Source organism: Balaenoptera acutorostrata, chromosome 21 (genome assembly GCF_949987535.1).
Source record: "Balaenoptera acutorostrata chromosome 21, mBalAcu1.1, whole genome shotgun sequence".
Taxonomy (NCBI): Eukaryota; Metazoa; Chordata; class Mammalia; order Artiodactyla; family Balaenopteridae; genus Balaenoptera; species Balaenoptera acutorostrata.
Window position 1 is genome coordinate 8643090 of NC_080084.1, and position 18599 is coordinate 8661688.

Consider the following 18599-nt stretch of genomic DNA (forward strand, 5'->3'; position numbering starts at 1 on the left):
TTGTTTTAGTCAAGAATCATCAAGAGATACGAAAACAGGTGGGTGAAAATCTGATGAGAAACTTAACAAAGTGAACGAAGTTAACATCACCATTAATGAGAAAAACAGATACCTCCTGATGGCAGTTCCGTCAATCTAACCATAAAAAAGCTTCAGAAAATTCCCAACTGAGGGTTATTCTACAAAATAAATGGCCACTACTCTTCAAAAATATTAGAAGACCATGAAAGACCAAGAAAGGCTGAAGAACTATTTTGAATTATTAGAGAATAAAGACACAAGTAAACCAAATGCAACATTAATCCTGGCTTGGATCCTGGACCAGAAAAAAGTATAAAATCCTTGTGCTATAAAGTAGTTAGTAGGACAAATGACAAAACTTGACTAAGGCCTGTAGAATACATAACAGTGCTGTACTGATGCAAATTTCCTGATTTGGAAAACTGTACACACTCTGGAAAACTGTAAAACTCTACACACAAACATTTTTTTAAAAAATCCCATTTAATTCATATCAATTAGAATGTTTCAGCACATCAATTAGAAAGAGAAACTCAAAATGGGATTTGATAGAATGCCTGGAAAAAATGAGAATCTAACTAGATTTAAGAAAGAAAACAAGAGAATGTTCTTGTTTTTTAGGAAATACACACTGAAGGAAAGGGGCATTGTCTTTGCAACTTACTCTCAAATGGTTGAGAAAAGAATTTACATACACACATTTAGAGAGAGAGAGACAGAGAAAGAGAGAAAGAGAGAGGGAATGATAAAACGTGGAGTAAGCATAAAATTTTTTCAAAACAAACACATAAGACAAATTCCTTCAAATATGCGTTATTGGTAAAGTATCATGTAACATCTGGGCACAGCAAGCAAAAGGATGCAGGCTATAAAAGTTCTGTCACAGGCAAATTACCAGAATCACATGCTTCCCTGCCCTCTGAATGAGGGAGTTAGTTAGCAGGAACAGCGGCCAGCTCTAGACGATGCTATCTCTACAGTGTGTTTGCAGAACAAGAATATAGTTTGAACAAATGCAGAGTTTTGGCATTTGCCAGCTGAAAGCAGGCGATGAGCAAATGCCACATAAATAGTTATCAATCTTGGCTCAGTTTACAGCAAAGAAGATCACTAAAAGGGCACCAAGGCAGGCCGGCTTGCTTTAGAAAATGAAACCAGTCCAAATCCAGGAATCACTCACACAGACCCCAGGTGGAACTTTACAGTATGCTTTGCAAAACCCCTAGACATGGAACAAGATGAAATATTAGGCAAGTGCAATCTCTTCCCTTGTGAAACTGCAGGACACAAAGAAAACATGAGGCTTGCCTCAATCTGGTCTTTGGGTGACCAGTGGTGACATTAATGAATTGTACTTTGAAAGAACAGGGCATTGGTGAGTGGGTGATACCTTCATGAGAAGGCCAACAAAATGAATATATTTCCCTGCATCCAGTGATAAAAAATTTTACATAAGCAGGAAATGGAGTTGTTTGAGCTTCCTAATTACTAGAAATGTAGACTTAATAGAAGAAAGATGTTCAAGGGTTATTTTTCCATTGGGCTCTGGAAAGGAGACATTTTAAATTTGCCTCCTATGACTTTTTATTGCCCATAAAGGGCTGTTAATGTAGGGATCCGTGTTTATGAAATCATTCATATTTCTTTTGAAGTCCTCTCACTTTCTTTGCCATGACTATTTCAAAACAACTGAGTTTTGATCTCTAAAGAAAGCTGAGAGTTCTGTGGGAAAGAGCGCGCCGAGCCAATGAAAGGGTCCTGACCTGATTCTTTGCTCTATGTCCTCATGCTTCTTTCATTTGTCTGCAACTGTTAGCTCAGGGCACCCTGTCACTTGTTCATTTATTCATTAATCTATATGTTCACCCAGCCGGTGTTCACAGAGCCCCTGCAATGGGTCCAGCACTGCTGAAAGAGAAAAGACTTGTACTTTAGTGAACTCTTAGACAATACACACAGGAAATAATCATGCCCAGTGCATTTGTTTCTCCTTCATTTCTAAGTAAGTTATACAAACTAAAAGGGGTCAAAATTCAGATGAGTTTCTTTCCTAAACTCACTGTCAATTTATGGCAGGGGTGAAGATACCAGGGTGGTAAGGTAAGATAGCAGGATGGCTGGGAAAGGCTTGGAAAAGGGACCACTCCACTGGACCCTGAAAATAGGTGGGATTCAGAAAGTCAGAATGAAAAGGTAATCATGGGTGAGAGGTCCGATTAAGGGCAGTGTGCTCAGGGAACAGTGACGAGGTTGTTCCTGGGGGTGGCTAGTGTGAAAAAGGTGGGAAAATGTTTATCTTGTCATGGCCACAACGCTGGGCTCCCTGGTGGCTGTATCAAGAATGTAACACAACGTCCTTCCGTGCCCTCTTTGTTCCTCTCTCTCTCCCTCTTTCTAGTCTTTTCTTCCTTCCAACAGATTGCTGGGTAGAACAAGACTCTATTATTCATGACTTCATATTATTATTCTAAGGATGTGGGAATTTAGCCTATATAACGTTGGGGGTTGTGCTGCCTTAAATTCCTAGCATACCCTCCTCCGCTGTCTTTTTTTTTTCTTTTTTTGCCACGTGGCATATGGGATCTTAGTTCCCTGACCAGGAATCGAACTCATACCCCCTGCAGTGAAAGCAATGAGGAGTCTTAACCACTGGACCGCCAGGGAAGTCCCCTCCTCCACTGTCTTTACCAGTTCCTAAATGATTTTATGACTGGAGAATCCCATTATTCTTTTTTTTTTTTTTTAATTTTTATTGGAGTATAGTTGATTTACAATGTCATGTTAGTTTCAGGTGCACAGCACAGTGAATCAGTTATACATATACGTACACCCACTCTTTTTTTAGATTCTTTTCCCATATAGGCCATTATTGAGTAGTAGAGTTCCCTGTGCTATAGAGTAGGTCCTTATTAGTTTCCTCCATAATTCGAAAAGATACATGCACCCCAATGTTCATTGCAGCACTATTTACATGGAAAATAGCCAGGACATGGAAACAACCTAAATGCTCATCAGCAGAGGAATGGATAAAGAAGATGTGGTACATATATACAGTGGAATACTACTCAGCCATAAAAAAGAACAAAATAATGCCATTTGCAGCAACGTGGATGGACCTAGAGATTGTCATACTGAGTGAATTATGTCAGACAGAGAAAGACAAATATCATATGATACTGCTTATATGTGGAATATAAAAAAAAGAGTACAAATGAACTTATTTACAAAACAGAAGTAGAGTCACAGATATAGAAAACCAAAATTATGGTGACTGGGGTTTAGAGGGGTGGGATAAATTGGGAGATTGGGATTGACATATACACACTACTGTATATAAAATAGACAACTAATAAGTCCAATTATTCTTTTCAAGAGGTTTCTGGCATCATAGTGGGTTCATTTCAAGCAACAAAAGCAGGCACAAATTATATGTCAGGTGATTTTATTCAGAAGTTAGGAAAATGAAAGAAGTTTCTCTCTCCTTCTTCTCCCTTTTCTTAAATCAATAGAAATGTTGAAATTCAGCCAGCTCTGGGCTTTTACTCAAGGCACACAGTAAGGTGGGAAGGAAAACCAGAAATGGGATTATGTGCATGGCTATTTGAACATTTATTTCTCAATTAATTCCTTATGTCTCCTTGGTAAAGCCCAGAGGAGTCCAATTTGGTTTGATGATGAGGCCGTATAGTATCGTCAAAAGAGAACTTGGTCAATTTGCAGAAAGCCATTTTGCCAATAGATCCGTTTTTTAAAAAATCCTATTTGCCAAGTAGTGAGGATATTTCAAAGTTTTGATATTGCTTCAGCCCCTATTCAGCACTTGCACCTACATCTTTTCTTGTTCCTATTCTTGCCATTTTATATGTCGATGGAGAGCCTTTCCTTTTACGATTTTTAGTCTCTTTATTTTTGTAGATTTGGGTCTTGCCACTGCCTTTGATTCTGTACTTACTTTAGCCCGAGATGTTATGAGAAATTTTACACTTCTACAGGGTCTGGCACTATGCCATGACTCTTTCTGTGCCAGTGATTAAAGGAAAGGCCAACTACATTCGTAAAATATTAACAGGCTGGAGTAGAAGAAAATGCAGGGGCAGGGTTGCTGGAAAAGGTAGAGGGAGCAGGGACAAGGGCTGAAACTGAAAGGAAAACTTTGAAAAACACTTCAACAATTAAATAATTTATTAAATTTATGAAATACAATAGTTGAATAAATTGATCATTCAGTTGGATTCACGGGACCCTGCTCTTAAAGCAAATTGACCTGAAGCCAGTGGAAAGCCATAAAGCTCCACGACGAAGGCAACATCCTGAATGATGGCTTTCACCCCTCCTTAGTTATTAGGTCTTGATTTATTTTTCCTGTCCTCTAATAGAGACATGTGGCCCAGGTGGTACAAAGATGGTCTTCAAGGTCACTTCTGGAAGGGTGCCTAGACTTTTCCTGTTAGTACCACATTTTTTTAGGAGTTTATTTTATACATTACAGATGAAAAATTATTTAAATTCTTGCAAATGTATGAATACAATTAAGATATGTTGCTGCTTTAACCTTTTTTTTTAAGTGCTGTTTTATTTGTTTCACAAAATTTAAGGCAACAGTGAAAATCTGGGACCTTCAAAGTGCCTCTTTGGGCTGGGCTAAGTGGGAAGGAGTGGGGACAAAGTTAGGTGTAATTATTCTGTTCTGGGACCATCTCAACAATGTGAAGCCCTTATTGTCTTTCAATAATTGTATCTCCCCTTTGCTTCTGAGAATCATGGGCCTCAGCCTCCATGCCGTCCCTTTTCTGTTCAACAATTTGCTGTTGTGCTCAAGATTTCGCTCCAGTGAAACTCAGTCCATAAATTAAACTTAATAAAGGAGAGAGTAGGCAGATGACTAAGCTCCTCTTTCTAAGTACTTGGAACAGCCTGGCTATGGCAGCACCCAGACTAATAATCAGCAAACTTGGCAGGATTTTAATGTTGCCCTTTATGAGTGGACACGTGTATAGGTTTTTAACTTCTAAGCCTAGTCATTGAGACAACAGTCAACAGGGCAGTTGTACACATGGTGAAGTTACTTTATTGAGTTTTGTCAATATTTTTTTTTATGTTCACAAAACTCAGCACATGTGAACATTTTTTCAAATAAACTTTTTATTTTCGAATGGTTTTAGAGGTACAAAATTATTGTGATGGTAGTACAGACAGATCCCATACACTCCAACCTGTTTTCCATTTTGATTATGATTATAATATTTTATTAGTATGGTACATTTGTCACAATTAATGAACCAATATTAATACATTATTACTAATTAAAGGGAAAAAGCCCCTTGACATGGGCCTTAGTAACAATTTTTTGCAAATTACACCTGAAGCACAAGCAACAAATAAAAATAAACAAGTGGTACTGTATCAAACTAAAAAAAGCATCTGCACAGCAAAAGAAGACATTGACAATGTGAAAAGACAAATTACAGAATGGGAAAAGATATTTGCAAACCATATATCTGATAAGGGGTTAATATCCAAAACATATAAAGATCTCATACAACTCAACAGCAAAAACAAAAACCCAAATAACCTAATTAAAAGGTAAGCGAAGGACTTGAATAGACATTTTTTCCAAAGAAGATATATAAAAGACTAATAGGTACGTGAAAGGATGCTCAATATCACTAGTTATTAGGAAAATGCAAATTAAAACCACAATAAGATATCACCTCCTGACTATTAGCATGGCTGTCATCAAAAAGACAAGAGATAACAAATGCTGGAGTGGATGTGGAGAAAAGGGAACACTTGCAAACTGTTGGGAATGTAAATTGGTGCAGCTACTATGGAAAAGAGCATGAATGTTCCTCAACAAATTAAAAATAGAACTACCATATGATCCAGCAATTTCACTTCTGGGAATATATCCAAAAACACTAACTTGAAAAGAAAGTTTGCATTACATTGGCCCTAGAATGAATAAACAATCCAGAAACAGTTCAGAAAGCAAACTCCACTCTACAAAGTAAGTAGGTTTTTTCCTTCAGCTCATTTGAGTTAATTTTTCTGAATGGTATAAGATAGATTTTAAGTTTCATTCTTTTACATGTGGATATCCAATTTTCCCAGCACGATTTATTAAAGGGACTGTCATTTCTCCACTGAGTATTCTTGGCTCTCTCATCAAATATTAGTTGACTGTATATACTTGGGCTTATTTACAGGCTCTCAGTTCTGTTCTATTGGTCTATTTGTCTTTTTTTATGCCAGTACCACACTGTTTTAATTAATTTAGCTTTATAGTATAGCTTGAAATCAGGAAATGTGATGCCTCCTGCTTTGTTCTTCTTTCTCAGGACTTCTTTAGCTGCTCAGGGTCTTTTGGGGTCCCATATATATCTTAGGAGTACTTTTTTCTATTTCTGTTAAATAGTGCCATTGGAATATTGATAGTGATTGCACTGAATCTACAGATGGCTTCTGGTAGTATTGACATTTTAACGGTATTAATTCTTCCAATCCATGAGCATAGGCTATCTTTCCATTTATTTGTTTCTTCCTTGATATCTTTCACCAATGTCAAGTTACTCTTTTTCCCCTGTCTCTTTCTATACTGTCCTCCTTGGAAAGAAATTGCTCTGTGGAGCCCACACTTAAGGAGTGGGAAGTTATAGTACATTTCCTTAAAAGTGGAGTGTCTGTATAAATTATTTGGAATTTTTCTGCATGAGGAATTTATCTATTCTCTCCATTTATTTATTTATTCAATCATTTATTTGTATAAGTATGAATTAATGGATACTAATTTTATACTTTGGATTATAATCCAATGCTACTTTATTTATTCTGTTGCTCAAATTTTTCTAGCTTTGACTATTGCGACTTCTTTTCTTTGGTGCCTATGTTCCTTCAACATACACCCATCAGTTTGGGCTTTTTAACTTTTTGAGCAGTTTTTTACTTTCTGGAACCATAAGATAACCCAGGCTCATCTTGTACATTTCCTGTCCTAATCCAACAATCAGCCATTTCTCCAGGGAGCCTTCGTTTCTTTGGCTGGAGAATGATATTAGAAACCAAGATCTGGGTGCTAGGTGTGCCTCTTGCTACTGTCATTCATGTAAATATTTAAAATCTGAGTTTCATCTGGAATGTTGATGCTAATCAATTACAACTGAAAACTTGTTTAATAATCATTCTTCAGAAAACTACTAATTCTAGGATGATGAGATAGTATAAGCACTTCATTAACACCAATTCCTAGAAGTTCTTCAAATAGTATGAAAATCGAGTCCAGTCTCAGGAAAGGATGAGAATAAAAAGGAATCTGAGGTGGTAGTATGGGAAATGTGTGAATTCCTGTTCAATATTTCACAAGTAGGCTTCCTCAACTGTAAGGTAAGAAAAATACCTTCCTCTTCATTAAAAAGAAAAGGAAAAAAAACCTACTCACTTTGTATAGTGGAATTTGCTTTCTGAATGGTTTCTGGATTGTTTGTTCATTCTAGGGCCAACGTAATGCCAACTTAGGGACTAAATGGAGAATACCATTGGTATACTGCCACCACCTTCTGCCATCTAGTTTCTCAGCATTTATTCTTTTACTCAATAAAATTATTTTGCTCAATATTTTATTGAGCACCTCCTGTGGAGGACCTATTTTAAAAGTCTGATGTTCTGGTTACTATTGCTGCACAAGAAGTTATCCCAAAACGTAGTGGTACAAAACAGCAGCCATCTAATGGTGTTCACTCTTTTGCGAATTGGTTGTTGAGGAAGACCTCAGCAGAGGCAGGTGTCGGGAGTGCTAAGAGCGTTGATAGGCTGGCACCAATTGTCTGTTGCTGCTTGAGAAGAGCTAAAGGGTGCTGGAAAGCAGGAGGAAGTGCCTTCTTCCTTCCTTCTTCCGTTCTGTCTCCCACTGCCTCTCATTGTCAGATGCTCATCAGAAGCAAAATGGCGAGCCCCAGCATCACATGCAGAGGATGGAGGATGGGCTTGGGAACGAGAGTAAGTAAATAGCACAGGAAAAATTATGAACTGCTGAAAACTTCTTTGAACATCAAACCTTGAATTGTATCCATTTTTTTTAAATTAATTTTTTGGCTGCGTTGGGTCTTTGTTGCTGCGCACGGGCTTTCTCTAGTTGCAGTGAGCGGGGGCTACTCTTGTTGCAGACACGGGCTCTAGGCACACCAGCTTCAGTAGTTGCGGCATGTGGGTTCAGTAGTTGTGGCTCGCGGGCTTAGTCGCGCCATGGTATGTGTGATCTTCCCGGATCAAGGATGGAACCCATGTTCCCTGCATTGGCAAGCGGGTTCTTAACCACTGCGCCACCAGGGAAGCCCCAAATTGTATCCATTTTAAATAAAAATTTTAAATTGTGCTCTTTTTCACAGAAGATTCTAAATTTAATTTTTCTTGGTGTCTTATGGTCAGCAGGGTTTTTTGCTGTTTATCATATATTGTTTCCTCAGGACCTATTTTGCTGGATAAGGTTCCATGCCCCTCCCCCAATATCACATGTTCTGTATTCTTTGAGATACTACTGATTGTTTAGTTTTTTTCTTCTGTCTGTTGAATAGGTTCAAATGAGTTACATCATCGCTGAAACTGAAGCCTGCCTATTTCTTTATTCTAATGTCTTTATTTTAAACTCATATTGGCTTAGATCTCAAATGTGAAAATGTATTTAGTATGGCATAAAATAACCATAAATGGGCTTGAATAAATTCCCGAAGGGTTTGTGTACAAGTCAAACGGCTAAATCTCATTGGAGGCACCATCACCCTTTATAGTTACCTAGAGGCTTTGCTTCTAAGCTCTGGATATGGAAGCCTGTTGAACACCTGATTTCTGATTTGGGGTAGTATTAAGTGTAGACTGTTTCCAGTATTTCTCTCTTTTTTTCTCTATTCCTTCTTTTTTCTGTTTAGGAAAAAAAGTTAGGCTTTAACTTTGAAGACAGCTGCTTTTCTAGTATATGGTTGTCTTATTACTTTAGGTGGGTAGGTATTTAGAAGAGCCATAGCAAAATGTTTATCTTCTTATTTACCTGGTCCCCCCGTGTCTCCAAGCAGCAACTGATTTTAGAGATGACATGAGAAAGTAGTTGGGCAAAAGTACCTTGGAGAGTAAGTCTCAATGCCTAAGATGTCCAATTGTACCTTCCACAGCTATGGCCTGATTATTTTTTGTCTTTCTTGCTCTCTAGGGCTGCAGAGTAACTTAAAAACATATGTGGCTCACTCCAAAGCTCGTAATGTGAAGCTCAAAATGTAACTAATACATTTTTTATCAAAGAAAACGCCTTGACTTATCAGAAGTTATTCAAACACACAAAAAAATAATTTCTCTTTGCTGAATGGCAGGTTTGATTTTTGCTGTATCATTATCAGTCACATCTTTATTCTCCCCATCAAGGAAGGCTATTCCATTTCAGATAGTTTTAGGAAGTTTGGGGATGTCTTCCATAACACAGAAATATGTCTAGAATACATTTCTTATCCTAATATCTGAATCTTCTATTGGAATTATTTTTAGAATACATATCTCCCTCCCTATAGATTTGAGTGCCCTGAAAAGTTGTCTCAATATCTGATTGAAGAGTATTTACACTCAGAAAGTCCTATGGATGGATTAGAAGAGATCTGTGATCTCTGAGGTGATTCAGTGAAACACTAGATGATTCTTTTTGTAATAGATGATAGATGCAGCTGTATATTATATTACGTACACAGGAATTGCCCTTATTACAAAGTAAGTGAACCTGAGCTAGTACTGTGCAAAATACATTTTCCACAGCAATTAGGAATAAACTATAAGTGATTCACTAAAATATGACCTAAAGCTTCAAACTATACAGAATCACAAGTGATGGGCAAACATCACTACAGCATGGCTCTGGGGTTAACTACAATACTTTCCTATTGTGTTCTCATGAAGGTATCAGTGAGGCAGCTGAAAAATTCAGATTGGGACTGCTAAAGCTACAAGAGAAAAATGAGAGCTCTGTATAAAGGGTACCCAATGTGAAGAGGACGCAGAATGCAACTCTGGGGACAAGGAAAGAAAACCTAGGTAGTGTTCAGAGATTTAGGAGGAGAATATAAGACAGTGAGACCACAAAGCCAAGGGGACACTTTCAAGTAAAAGTGAACGTTCGATTGAAAGGTCAAAGAGGATGAGAATTGAACATCAGTTACTGGTATCTCTCTCATCTGAATCTAGACAAATAAAATGTAACAGCTCAATGTAAACTAGGTGTGTCTAATTCCACAATCTGTGATCCTTTCACCATTCCATGCTACTTGCTATTAAAATCAAACCAACGTACAAAGAAACTGAGGTGCTGAAAAGACAAGTCAAATACCTATAGGCATAGAAATATATGCACTAATTATATGTTGATCCCACTGCTGGTAGATTCTTCACTTATCTAGACACTGGGCATCGACTGGCCAATAAAGTAGGTATGATGTCTGCCTCTTGTGGAGCTTCCGGTCCTATGAAGTTGCTAGATATTAATCAAATAGTCATATTTAACAAGAGCTATGGAGGAAAAATAACACGGGGTTCTAAAAGGATATAAGCAGAAGGACCCAACTTGGTATGAATTTCAATGATGGAATCTATTGGAACTGAAATCTCCAGAATGGCAGCCGTTAGTGAGATGGGATGGGCTGGGTTGGGGCTGACAGGTGATGTTAGGAGAAACCCTGTTGAGTGCTGACAAGCTAGGGGCGTCCAGGAGAGGTCAACATGGGCCAGATTATGTAAAAAAAAGCCGTGTTTGTAGGTCTTTGTTTAAGGTCTCCTGTGTAAGGAGAAGCCTTTACAAGGTATTGATTTTCTATTTAATTCCTACACCTTCCTGAGACGCTTACCAATGAACAGCCCTGCTTCAAACAGGAAAATCAACATTATGGCTTTTCCTGGTAGCAAAGTGCAACTATTTTTTTTCCCTTTCTTCCTCTTCACTAAGCCAATTTAGAGATCACTGGACTTACCTTTGTAACACTGGCATCATAATAGCCATGATTTGGCACAAATCTGAGAGCTAGTTGCTGGGAGAATGCTACTGGCGCAATTCTACTAGGTGGACCCAACCACACAAATGCAGTATTAGAACAGAGAGGACAATGAAAGATATCAGGGTGGAAGAGGCAGTGCCTTGATTTTAAGATGCAGCAAACCCACAAATTTGTCTTTGGAGAAAACAGTGTTAATCTTGTTCCAGTAATAGATAGGGTGACAGTCACACGTCTAACATTTCTCTTGTAGTCGGGAAACTCACCAGATCTGTTTGCCACATGAGTCTTTGCCTAGGGACAATGGTGCAGCTCAGCTGAGTAATGGTCCTGAAACCCACACAGTTGGGGCAGAGGTTGGGAACTCCTCTGATAGGCACTGTTTGGATTGTGAGTGTACTAATGACTTAGCTCCATTCTCTGCATTATTTCCTGGACCCACCTAGATTCAGTCAATCCCAAATCTTATCTGAGAAACTCCCATGTGTGTTTATATATATATGTATATATATATATATATTTTTTTTTTCTATTAGAAGCAATTTGGTATGCAAGACTATAGGTCTTATGGTTTTGTCATCCCTTTATTTATATAGTGAGAAAGTTCAACACAAATTTATCAGTAATTGATTAAACTAGTATACAAAAAAAAATCAGTAAGCATATGGAAGATTTGAATAACATGACTAGCAAACCCGATGAAATTGTCGTGGTTATAATCCTATAAGCCAAAACTATAGAGTATATCATTACAGAGTACATAGATCATTTGCAAAATAAGATTATGTTCTTATCCATAAGACAAATCTCAACAAATTTCGAAGAATACCATGCGGAATATTTTTTCTGATTACAGTAAAATGCAGCTAGAAATCAGTTTAAAGGTGCTTTTAAAGTCCACATATCATAGGCAGTTTTTTAAAAGGTAAAATAAACTGTATTAATTTTTGTTAATACTATAAAACACTTTTAATCATGTTACGAAATCATTTGTATCTTTTTTTTAGATTCTACACTAAGTGATATCATATGGTATTTGTCTTTCTCTTTCTGTCTTACTTCACTTAGTATGATCATCTCTAGGTCCATCCATGTTGCTGCAAATGGCATGGTTTCATTCTTTTTTATGGCTGAGTAATATTCCATTGTACATATTCATCCACTTTTAAGTTCTTCAAATCACTCTCTTCAGCTTGGTCCTCTTCCCCAGGTTATAATCTTAAATATCCAGTTTCTTGTGGAATATGCATTTGGATAACCATCCGTTATAGGCAGAATTGTGTCTCCCTCTAAATTTATATGTTAAAGTCTTAACCTCCAGTACCTTCAGAATGTGACTGCATTTAGAGATGGGGCATTTAAATTGGTAATTAAGGTAAAAGGAAGTCCTATGACTGGTGTTCTTAAAAATATGACTGGTGTTCTACTACCATATGACTGTGTTCTTGCAAAAAGAGGAAATTAGGACACAGACCAACACAGAGGGAAGATCTTGTGAGGACACAGGGAGAGGACGACCATCTGTAAGCCAAGGAGAGAGGCGTCAGAAGAAACCAAACCTGCCGACACCTTGCTGGTGGACTTCTGCTCTCCAGAATTACAAGAAAATAGAGGTCCGTTGTTTAAGCCACCTAGTCTGTGGTACTACGTTATGGCAGCCCAAGCAAAGTCATTTTACAAAACTGAGCACATCACCTTCCTCTAAAAGTGATTCCCCTTTCTCAAAAAAGAAAATCTCAAGCTCATTCTTTCATTCTCATAGTCATTGTTTACTGAGAAGTCGCTAAGTGATGGGAGTTGGGGTACAGATGTGACTTGGTCACAGTGCCCGCTCAGAGATCTCACATTCCACACACCCCACACAGGCTCATTCCTGTCGCTAACACTTCCACTATTTCGACTCTCCGATTGCAAACTTTGGGTCATTTTCCATTTCTCCTTTTTTCAACTTTCATTTCTGGTCAGTCCTAGATTTCCAATCTTTCATGGCCATGTTTTTTCCCATTTAATCTGAGTGCCAAGTCATCCCTGGATTACAGGCATCATCTTCTAGTGGGCTTCTCCTTTTCCAGTTCTTTGTCTCACTCACCTCCTATCCATCTCACTTGGTTATTAGAGATATCAAATATAATTCCCTGTGCTATACAGTAGGTCCTTGTTTTTTTAATCTATTTTATATATAGTAGTGTGTATCTGTTAATCCCCAATTCCCAATTTATCTCTTTCCACCCCCCTTTCCCCTTTGGTAACCATAAGTTTGTTTTCTATGTCTGTGAGTCTATTTCTGTTTTGTGAGTAAGTTCATTTGTATCTTTTTTCTGGATTCCACATATAAGTGATATCATATGATATTTGTCTTTCTCTGTCTGACTTACATCTCTTGGTATGATAATCTCTAGGTCCATCCATGTTGCTGCAAATGGCATGATTTCTTTATTTTTATCATTTTTATTTTATATTGGAGCATAGTTGATTAACAATTAGCATTTAATTCTTTTTTATGGCTGAGTAATATTCCATTGTGTGTGTGTGTGTGTGTGTGTGTGTGTGTGTGTGTGTGTGTGTGTATACCTTATCTCCTTTGAGAGGCACCGTAGTATCATAGATGGAAGCGTATGTAGCTCTGGACCTGGACTTCCTGGGCTCAAATATGGGTGCTGACACCTATTCAGCTGGCTTACTTGGGTTCTAACCTTTCTGGAACCCAGTTTCTCACTCTAATGGTACCTGCCTCATAGGATAGTTATGAGGATTCAATGAGCTAATAAATACAGGGTGCATATACCAATGTTATTCTTCTAAATAGAATGAGAAATGACTGATTTTCTCTTATTTTGCCTGCTCTCTCTCTCAAGTTGTGCACCAGTATCCACAAGTCTTATTTCCAATCTCCAACATCTTCACTTCTCTCCACTCTGACCCTCCACCAACTTCTCAAATGACATCACCCTAAATAAGGATACTTGACACACCTAAACAAACACATTTAGTGGTGATGTAAGAATCTCGGAAAAGACTGTAGAGACGTTTTCAGAGGATTGGTGTGAGATTTATGGTTTTGCATAGGGATGGGTAAAACTCCAAGCATAAATCCATGCCAAAAATGAAGGCCACACTAGTGCTGGGGAGAGATGAGCAAAATTACAAGAATGCAGTGCCTGCCTCCTGCTTTCAGGAAATACCAGACTTCTTTCAGATCTGCATGAAAGATCCTCAGAGGCCAGAAGGAAACAATCTTTTCTATTAGACAAAATTCCATATTTCTGACTTAACCTATGTGCCACAGGCTGTAGTAACAGCCTCTCTCTCCCTCTCTCTCAGTTGCTACAGGGCTTCATGTAAAACTAATCTCTAACAGAAGTAAAGGCGAAAGAGTCAATGAAAATCACTCTTCTGTCTTATCCTCCAGGTTTTCTCATTTCTCTCTACCTTTGGTCTCTATTTTCTATCTATAAAAGGAGGAACTCGGGTTCAATGATTTCTAAAATGCTGTCCATGTACTGTCATCGACGTTCCAAAGCGCTTGACACTGTATCAAGAGTTAGGAAGAATAATAAAAGCCCTCCCTTCTGGGAATATTCACTCTAAATTGGGTAGACAGTACATACAATGAAAATGAGAAGCTATATGCTTTTTAACCAGGTAATGTATTTTGCCACTAATGACGAACAAGGTGAAAAAAACGTATAGATGTGGTGCAGAGGAGGGAATAACCACCAAGGGATTGGGGGTTACAGAAGAGTTTACTGGAGCTGAATTTGGAGAACCAGACGTGACAGAAGGGAAGTTTCCTGGGAGGGAAACTGGGTGAGGCGTGTGTAGAGATTGGCATGGCTCATTATCCAGTCCGGGGGTGGACTTGCCAACTGCTGTTCAGATTTCAGAGAGAAAGGTAGTGGGGAAAAGTTCGAAAAGGACTATTGAGAACACATTATGAAGGGGTTTGAATACCAGGCTGGGAGTCTGTCCTCAACTCTTAGGTTCATGCCTCTCAAAATTTCCCACAGAAGTATGCCCAAGGCTGGTGAGAATATAGGAATGTTTCTATTGACTGAAGAAAAAAAGGCACAACCTAAACGTTGAGAATTATGTTTTATTCAGCAGACATTCTGAGGACTTCAAGCCCGGGACATAGCATGTCAGGTAACTCTGAGGGGCTGCTCCCAAGAGGCTAGGGGGGAACCAGGACATACAGGAGTTTTTGCAACAAAAAGCAGGTAGTCAGAGCATCAAAAGATTACTGTTAATTAAAGAAAACCAGACATCTCAAGTTAAGGAATTTAGAGTTTTTCTATGTATGAGGAGATGCAAGAGTCTGGCCTTACTGAAATCATTCCTTTGAAATGCACCTCAGCTACTGGGGCCAGTATCCTGTGCTTTCTCATCCTGAGTGCCCTGGGCTCACTGCTGGCGGCAGCAGTGGCTGATGACTTGATGGCCGCAACATCTTTGTTTGCTGATATGGCAGGCAACACTTTTCGTTCACACTTCTATTCTCTTTTGACTGTAAAGGGAAAAGTTTCGAAGTTTTATGATAACAATTTCTATGGATAATCTTCAAAATAAAATAAAATAACGTCTAACTCCATTCTATCTATTTTCATTTTACGATAATAATTTTGGCATTCTTTTACCAAAACTTCTAGAAAATCCAACCTGTAGGCAAATATTTTATCTTACAGCTTTCAATACCCCTGTACATACGTATGGCCGAATAACCCTTTAGGTAAGACTACTCCAACTAAAAAGCATAAGCTTTACGCTATGGAAAACCATTGCAAATATTTCGAAAAGAGAATCACACACTATTTCAGGGTGTGGCATAATTTAAAAAGAAACAGGAGCTGCAGGCGAATGCAAACTCCTTCTGTTCTAGGAGAACCTTCCTTTTTCTGAACTCTTCCTCACACCCTGAGCACTTTGCAGGACTTTGCAGAGAGGATGAAGACTATATCACTATCTTTACTAAACATCAGATATTCTTTACCTCTTCAAAGAACTTGCATATACATTATTTCATTTTTATTTCACCATATTCTTCGAAGAATGGCTCAGAGGCCAATAACGGGATACAAAGAGCTAGACACTAGGAAAATATATGGATTTTGCCCTTTATTTGAGGACACTCTTTCTTTTATTAAAAAGTCAGGGGCTTCCCTGGTGGCGCAGTGGTTGAGAATCTGCCTGCCAATGCAGGGTTCGAGCCCTGGTCTGGGAAGATCCCACATGCCGCGGAGCAACTGGGCCCGTGAGCCACAATTACTGAGCCTGCGTTCCAAGGCCCACGAGCCACAACTACTGAGCCCACGTGCCACAACTACTGAAGCCCGCGTGCCTAGAGCCCGTGCTCCACAGCAAGAGAAGCCACTGCAATGAGAAGCCCGTGTACCGCAACTAGAGAAAGCCTGCCCAGCAGCGAAGACCCAACACAGCCAAAAATAACTAAATAATTAATTAATTTTTTTAAAAAAAGTCAAACTTTGAGTAAGTTTCTACATTGAGAAATATTAAATTTCCAAGTACAAATCTTCACTCCACAATAATGAGGCCTTTCCTGCTTGGTGGGGTGATACTATTTCCCATTAATTTATTTGTATGAACAAGGTTAAGTACATTGTTGTTGAGATTCTATGCATGCCGGTTGGTTCTGGTTCTTAGGAGTTGGGCAGAGATGCTTTCCTGGAAGGACAGCTGTTCTTGGGGCTGTTGTGAGGAATTCACTATCAAAACAGGGTGCCCCCCACCTCCAGGGTTGTGACTGACAACCTTCATTTACATGTGCCTTGATGTCTGGTGTATACTACCTTTTCATGATTCATAACTGTGGATATAATAGGATATTGGAACGCACATGTTTCTTCTTGTGAATGAAAAATGTTGCCTGCCATATCAGTAAACAAAGGATGTTGCAGCCATCAGGCGATCACATTACAGCTGCCCCAACTGTGCACCTGAAGAGACTTAGGATGAGAAGCACAGGATATTGGCCCCAGATAGCTGAGGTGCATTTCAGAGGAACGGTTCCAGTGAACCCAGACTTTGCATCTTCCCATGTATAGAAAAGCAGTGCTAATTTCATTAACTTGAGATGTCTGGTTTTCTTTAATTAACAGTAATCTTTTGATATTCCGACTACCTGATTTTTGTCGCAAAATCTCCTGTATGTCCTGGCTACACCCCCCTTGCCTCTTGGGAGCAGCCTCTCAGAGTTATCTGACATGCTGTGTCCCAGGCTTGAAGTCCTCAGAATGTCTGCTGAATAAAACATAATTCTCAACTTTTAGGTTGTACAATTTTTTTCAGCAGACATTCTTGCTGCTATTTCTTCTTCATCCACCCAATGACCTTCAAACCAGAAAATTTTATAGGCTGAAACTCTGTGTGTGTGTGTTTAGGATGGAAGTTGATCCTATTTGAGACCCATGAAATCTGAGTTGGAAACTTCCAAATGGATAATAGAAAAGTTGTGATTTAAATAGGCAGTCTGAAATGCTTACCTAACTCCAAATAGCTCTCTCTGCCTACCTGCCAAGATTCTGCCAATATTAAGGTGTTCAAAAAAATTCCTTGTTGAAGCATAAAGACGTTTTGGGGAGGAAAGATTTAAGGAGGTGGTGGTGAGGTTAAAGCCCAATTCAACATTTGCTCCACTTTAGAATCTTAGAAACTTCTGGGAGTTTCTTATATACATGTATAAGAGGTCAGTCTGCTCAAACTCCCACTTAAGAACAACATGTCTTATAATTGCTGAAATTATTCATCCAGCTTCAATACAAACGTAGCAAAGACCTAGGAATTCACCACTGAAAGAAGCGATTCCTTCCTTAATTACATCAGAATAATGGTATTTGTTTTAACAAGTATTGGGCTATACAACCTGCAGCATACTTCTTGCCTGTATTATCTCATTTATTTAACATAGTTATTTTGAGACATGCTTCTGCGTATTGACCCATAATCTGCCTTCATGAAGCTTCCATCGTTTGATCTCATCTGCCCAGAACAGCACATAAAATGTGGCTTTCATGAAAGCTTGTAATATTAAAGATCACTCTCAAGCCAACTGTAAGACAATCTGGAGCAGGAAGAGAAAGCACCAAGGGAAAAGAGTTATTGACCCACCGACAAACAGTAAGGGCTTAGAGAAAAAGAATGAAAAATTATGTATGTTTAAGGTTGCTTCTTGAAATTTGAATAGAAAAAAATCATAACTTAGATTATTGACACTGGGAGATTAGTTAAGAAAATTACAGTGTGTGTATATCATGTAGTATAGCTATTGACGATGATGATCTTGTGATGCATTTTGACCAGGAAAGATATCCATGCCATATTGAGTGAAAGAAGCTGCTTATAGAAAATATATATGATCCCAGTTAGCAAAATTATAAACATATATATTTCTAAATATGCATGACTAGATAACAAATGAGTGTTTAATATGGGTTGTATTTGGATGGTGGGATCTGAAAGATTTTTTATATCTGTGTTCTTTAGATCTTTCAACAGGGACGCTTTATCATTTTCCCCCAAAGCAATATAGATATTTTCAACATAAAACAAGAA